Source organism: Octodon degus, unplaced genomic scaffold, assembly GCF_000260255.1.
Source record: "Octodon degus isolate 3935 unplaced genomic scaffold, OctDeg1.0 scaffold00109, whole genome shotgun sequence".
NCBI classification, from domain to species: domain Eukaryota; kingdom Metazoa; phylum Chordata; class Mammalia; order Rodentia; family Octodontidae; genus Octodon; species Octodon degus.
Genome location: NW_004524685.1, coordinates 7,489,022 through 7,495,918, shown reverse-complemented (window position 1 = coordinate 7,495,918; position 6,897 = coordinate 7,489,022).

Below are 6,897 nucleotides of genomic sequence, written 5' to 3'. Positions count from 1 at the left end.
ATCTCCCATTGGTCTCTTCTTCATCACTTAGGCTACACTGGCCAGAATGTCCTCTTCAAGTCTTTCAGCATCCTCTCATCTGGGCCTTTGCACTTGCTGATGCTCCTGTCTGCTGGGTTTTCCCATATTTATTTCCATGGCTGTCTTTTTCCAACTTAACTTGTTTTGCTCAAGTACCACATGAGCAATGCCATCACTTTGCACTGTATGTGAAGAGATGGAATTCCAACCCTCAGGTAACCACATTTTCTCTATCTATTTCAATGTTCTTCACAATACCTAATCATAATCAATATGCTGTAAGTGTGCCATGCTTTGGAGTATTTTCCTCACTCCTAAATTGATTGTTTCCTTCCCCTGAGCCAATACCCTAAACAGCTCCTTGTTTGTAATAGACCTGTCTCTTTGTCCTTCTGCTTCAGAATCCTGGAGACTGGGTAACTGACGAAGGACAAGAATGCATTGTCAGGTGGCCTAGGGCCTGAGAAAGGCAAGATTATGGTGCCCTAGATAGGGCCCAGTCTCTGCTTCCAAGCTTCCAAGCCCAGTCTCTGCTTTCCACCAGAGAGGAGGAAAGTTGTGTTCTCTTAAACTAGAAAGAAGAGGGGACAATACAGTGAAGCTAGGATTGAATTTGCTCTTTGATAATGGCAATAAACATACCCATGAGGGTGTGACCCACATGGTTCAATCACAACTTAAATGTCTGACACCTTATTACTATTAAAATGACAATGAAATTTTGGCCTTAGGTTTTGAAAGTAGAAACATTATAGCAGCGTTTAAGGTGTATTTGATAAAAGCAGAAACTAAATCTGTAATGGGACCTGTTATGTATGTGCAGATTGCTATCTAAAACTTTGTCCTTCATACTCTCAAAAATATGTATTTGTTATATTTTTAGTGCAGGGTCTCACTACCCAGCTCACCCTCCCAGTGATCCTCCTGTTTTCAGCCTCCTCAGTGCTGGGATTACAGGCATGCGCCACCCCATCAGGACTTAGTGGCAAGCTCAGTGTGCTTGGGGGAGGAACCAGCACTACATGTTGTACCAGGTTTCAAACCCCGTTCCCTGCACCTGCCTAACTAGGTGCTTAGTCCACTGTGCTATCTCTCTGGCCCTGGATTCTCTTAAATTTCTAGAACATACCATTCTCCTTCTGCCCTTGAGCTTGCTATTCATTCCTTTCTCTGTGGTTGGCCGCTTCCTCAGTTTCTTTCCTATTTTTTAGGGCTCAATCTAAATGCTAACCTGTCAGACATTCCTTTTCTGACCAGCTCCTTTTTGTACTCTACACATAACTTGACCCACTTGCTATCTCTATTAATGGAATATCTTTGCACTTATTCTCCAGGTGACATAAACTCCAGATAGATTCCCTTTGTAATACATTCCAAGTACTTGGAGATTTTTGTCTTTTTTGCAAGAATACATCTAGAAGGTAGCGAATCATTGCCCCCTCATGGCATGGACATGGGAATGAAAACAATGTATTTTTATAGAAAAGCATTTATACTTAATAAGTGGCTGCTGTCTGTCCTCATCATATAGTTTTGGTTAGAGTGGAATTGGTTATTCTTTTCCTTTTAACTGTGGCAATGACCAGAAATCATCATTTCTGCAACTGCTGGGGACAAGGTACTCCAAAGAAAATATATAGATCTCATAGGAAAGACTCAACCTTGTAAACAATAAATACTACATTCATATATTAGGGAAACATAAGAATTCTTTCACTCTGTTATGATTCTTTACCATATCTACAGAAACTAGGAATTACTGAATTAAAATGGAAGAAAACATTCAAGTGGGTCCAGTATCTAGGGACAACCTCCCAATGTTGGTGTCTAACTTTCAAGATGTGTCACTGGGAGACAGTACCATAAATTTTCCATCTCTCTTGGCCTTAAATGTATGAAAACAGGATTTGATGAGTAAGTGCAGAAGTATAAACAGGACTAGAAAAACTAATTATTAATTTATATATGGGAATTTTTAGTTCTGGGACTAAAGTCCTTTTATCCCTTGTGTAGGGCCATAGTTCATTTTGTACGTATCTGACAAGAAGAATTAAATCAGGAGTTCCCTGCAATTCCAGGAGAGCAGAGTGGGGTTAAGGTCTTGAGGAAGGCTTGTCAGCCCTAGGAGGCCTAGTGCCTGGGATGTTCATGGCCTCTTCACCTCTCCCTGTGTGTTGAATTATGTAGGAAGTCACATTCTAGAAAGCCACCTTCCTCCATGACTGTTGCTTAAGCATGATGCATGTTGATTGTGGTTTTGTCAGTGTCACTAATTAAGCTTATTCTGGTATGTTCCTGTGGAACTAGAAAACATTTTGCTAAGTGTTGTTTTCAGAGTCATTTAATCCTCACGGGGGCAACCTTACTTCCCTTTTCTCTAAGCACTTAGGGATGTTCTTATGACTCAATGCTAAGGACTTGGAACTATGTGGAAATAAATTATGCTTACCCCCTCCTAGGCCACTGGAAATGTATATAACTCACTAGATACCACAGGGATATTGTTAAAAGTTACTGGTATAGATTAACATTTTTCTTACCCTAATGGGAAAACCTTCTCAGAAGCCTCCCCATTCATCCTATATAACGCCTGGCGGGAAAGCGAGGTGATGGCCAGGAGGACAGGGGCAGGATGTAAGCCAAGAGTAAATGTTGGACCAGTGGACACATAGTTAAGGGACTCTTCCCATTGTTCCCTTGAGGGGGAAATAATGAGGTTGTGAAGCGTGAGTGGATGCGGATGTGTGAATGAGTGTGTGTGGGGGTGTGTGTGGTGTGATTACCACTCTGCTGGAAGCTGAGTCAGAGCACCACCTCTTCTCTCCGTTGTCATACTGCCAACCGGAATGAAAATAACACCTGACCTAGAATTATATTCTGTGGTAGCTGACCTCACAAATGATAAGTACCAAAGCCTCTTCCTGTCAGGAGAGAAGGGGGTCTAGATGCCCTGAGAGGAGATTAGGCCAAGAAAATAGCCTTCCTATTCCTTGTGCGGTAGCACTGGGCTCTTTTTCCTCCACATAAATGCTAGCATAAATGGGCTAAGCGACACCACACCATGCCTGTCTCCCCTTCCACAGGAACTGTGGCATGAGGGCACTTTAAAGACTTTATGTCGCACCTCCTGAGTCAGACTAAATAGCTCTCAGTGGAAATTGCCAATAGATAAAAGCTCTCTTTAGAAATGGTCCTTCGATGAAAAGTTTTGGAATTCTTAGGATTATAACCCTTCAGCCAAATCCCATTATGTTCCATTTCTGCCTTTGAACTACAGGGAACTACAGAGATAAAGCCTTTCTTGTGAGAAGGGAGGGGAAAGTTTGCTTTGGAGGGAAGGGGAATGACTTAGTATTCTATCTTTGCACAGGAAAAAAAAAAAAGTCTAGGTTTTTCTTTTTTCTTTCCTTCCAGAGGTTTCTATGAAATGAAAACAACTTCTGGGGGGAAAGTTCATATGCCTCTGCGATTGGGAACTTGGCTGTGACAGCAGCCTGTCCATGAGGCAGGTGTGGAAGATCACGCTGTCACACACCATAAAAGCTTAGGCCAAGCTCTGAGTGATAAGATCAGGCAGTCAGCAATTAGACGGTGTTAGATGCCGTCTCGCTGTGCCTCTCAGAATAACCTTTGATAATCTTTTCAGTTGCGGCTACAAGCCCTCTGCTTCCATTTTCTTCCTATTTACCATTTCACTCAGGATTTGCTTGCATTCAATCTTCAGAGATTTTAATAGTCATTAATTGGGTAATCATCACATTACTGTAAAGAAATTCACTACTGGTGCCATCAGGTGACAGAAGAAGAAAAGGGGCCATGGAGAGGTTAAGTGAAGGGTCGAAATTCACTTAATCCAGTGACTGGGGCAGAAGGTGGGATACTCCTGGTGTACGATTCCTTGTCTGTGGTGAGCCCAAGGAATGGATGGCCACTTTAACTCGAATTTTTACTTTGAGTGGCATTTGTTGCTGCCTACATTTGTTATGCAGTTTTTCTCTGTTTTCCAAGAAAGTGGGAATGTCACGGAGGCTTATAGAATGACTCTAAAACACATGCTTCTTCACATTCGGGGCAAATCACCTTTTACAAATTACTGCTGAAGGTACAAATGTAGCAGGAAGAAAAGTGCAAAAACATCTCATCAATAGGAAACTTTTATACCCATTGGCAGTGCCAAATGCGCATGTTTGCCTAAAACCACCATTGCAAAGAAAGTATGAAGAGAACTTGCACACACACACACACACACACACACACATACATGCATGCACACATACACAATACACACACACACACACACACACACACACACACACATGGCCACTGCTGTCTTGACTCTAGTTATATTGTGTTAATAGGACATAGGAGCATCCTGAAATTAAGTTGAACAAAACTAAAGGTTTTATTTCAACTCCAGTGGACTATATTATTTTCAATAAATACAATGACAAATAGAAAGTCCATCTTGCAGGTTTTTCTCCCCCACATCATTTTTTCTTCCACTGGGAAAAATGACATTTGAATTCACAAAGACAGGTATATCTAATAGGTTAGGATTCCATAGGAATTATAAGCACTACTAGCCAAAGCAATCCTTTAAAGGAATAGAAGGTCAACTTTCGCTGTGGTACATTTATTTTTCTGCACTTATACCAATTTTAATTCATACATAAAAGATAGAAAAGGAATTTCAATACTTTGAAGATAAAGAACTTCAGCAGACCGAGAAGGGACCACCTTACGAATTTGTTAACTTTCTAACCCTCCACCTTTATTGACTCTCAAAGCAGCGCCTGTGAATGATTATATAAAACACATTGAAAATAAAATTTGGAATTATATTTAAATAGAATAAAAGTGTAAAGTTGTTTCCATAAAAATAAATTTAACTTTTATCCAAAACTGTGTGACCCAAACACCTGAGCCTGGAACGGAAGAATACAGAAGACTTAACTTAATCTAAGCTTAAGTTAGGACTAAATATGGCTTACAAGGAGGTAGACGGAAGGGCGAGGAAGACAGGGAAAATGCACATGTCAAAGGATTGGGCAAGAGAGGAAGAATTACAAGGAGGATAGATTCCTTGTCCCTGGAACATGTGAACAGAAGTATAACCAGAGAGATACGAAACAGGATTGGTGAGGGAATGTCGAGCTAAACTAAGATGGAAATAACCACCATGTCTTTCAGAGAGGGCTCTCTTGGGTAAAACAGAGAGTGATCCCTAGCTCTTTCCACAGACTTAGTGAACTACAAGAAGTCCAAAATAATCTGCAATCCATTCTTCATTCAGTATTTAAACAACAGTAGCCATTACTGGCAAAGTTAAAAGAACAGCAATTCCAAAAAATACCTTTCTTGGTCTTCTCAAAATTAGACATAACTTATCTCGACATGTGTCCATGCACCAATGTGTCAGAAGTCACTGTGCACATACACACAGCTGGCTCTGTAGACTCTCACTATTGCTTTGCTTTCTCTTGCTCCAAGAATGTCGTCTTAGCACTATACTATGTCCGCCCCCTGCGAAGGCTTAAATCCAAAGTATTAGGTCTCCAACAGGAGCTACAGCATTCTTTATTTTCTGCTTAGTGTGTGTGTTTCCAGGCATTTGCTCAAATGGCTTTAGCCTTTCCTTAGTAGAGCGTTCTTGCATTGAAAATCTGCTCAAGTCTCCTAGGTGGGTAAGGATGATTATTTTTCCTGGCTCTTCTCGCTTATTCACACACATTCAATTAGGTCATTAAACATGGATCTATAGCAATGTGTAATATATATATATATATATATATATATATATATATATATATAGCAATGTGTTATACGTATATAATAATCTATATATACATGTGTGTGTGTGTGTGTGTGACTGTAATTTGTTGATTGCTTGCCTAAAAACACCATGACCTATTACCATTCTCACAGCCATGTGAAGGGTGCTGTGTTTGTTATATCTTCCCATTGGTGACATCTTAATGTTTTAAAACAAATTCTCTGAACTTCCTTTCTCAGTGAGCCCTGAAAATTGTGCTGCCCCTCATAGCTCCTGTTCGAGAGTCTGCAGGTTACTAGTACAAACATTTCTTTAACTTACACCCATTATGCACTGACCACTGAGTGCTGTCACATAGTCTCTCTCTTTCCACAATCTTATTATCTCAATCGTCTGCATGGAGCCAACAGCAATGTCTCTGACACTCACACTTATAGTATGAGCCACCACGCAGGCACAGGCGTGTCCCTGTCCTGGAACGTTTTCTGTTGCTTTACTGAAAGGAGTGTAGTAGAGACTTCTAGGGAGCATATTAAGTGGAGAGTTCTCAGCTGTTACAGTGTGTGCCTACTTGTCCACCAATACCTGATGTAGTCCCTGGGGTGGGCTTCTAGAGTTTGTGATTAATTTATGATCCAATGCTGGAATTATGGGTGTGAGTTCTTCTGGGATTATATGTGGAAGTTCTACACTCTCAGATAGTCTGAATGCAAAGAAGGGAGAGGGCTGGGAAGTTGCTTCTGTGGTCTAAGTGCCTGCCTAGCAAGCAGAAGGACCTGGGTTCGATCCCTGATACTGCATGCTGTGCCTACTTCAGACCCCCAGGCACTCTGCCAGACCTGAAACCCAGCAAGGTGGCACACACCTGTAATCCCAGAATTGAGGAGGCTGAGACAGAAGGATCACTATGAGACTGAGCTGCACAGCAAGAGCCTGTAACAAATAAAGAAATAAATAAAAGATTTAAAATATAAAGAAGGGAGAGAGGCTTGCTCCCTGCCACGGTCACTGCTCTTCCTTTTTGCTCTTGCTGTTTTCCGCCACCATGAACTGCTGCCCCCTGCCATGTGCCAGTCTGCCTTGGACCCAGCTGGGTATGGACC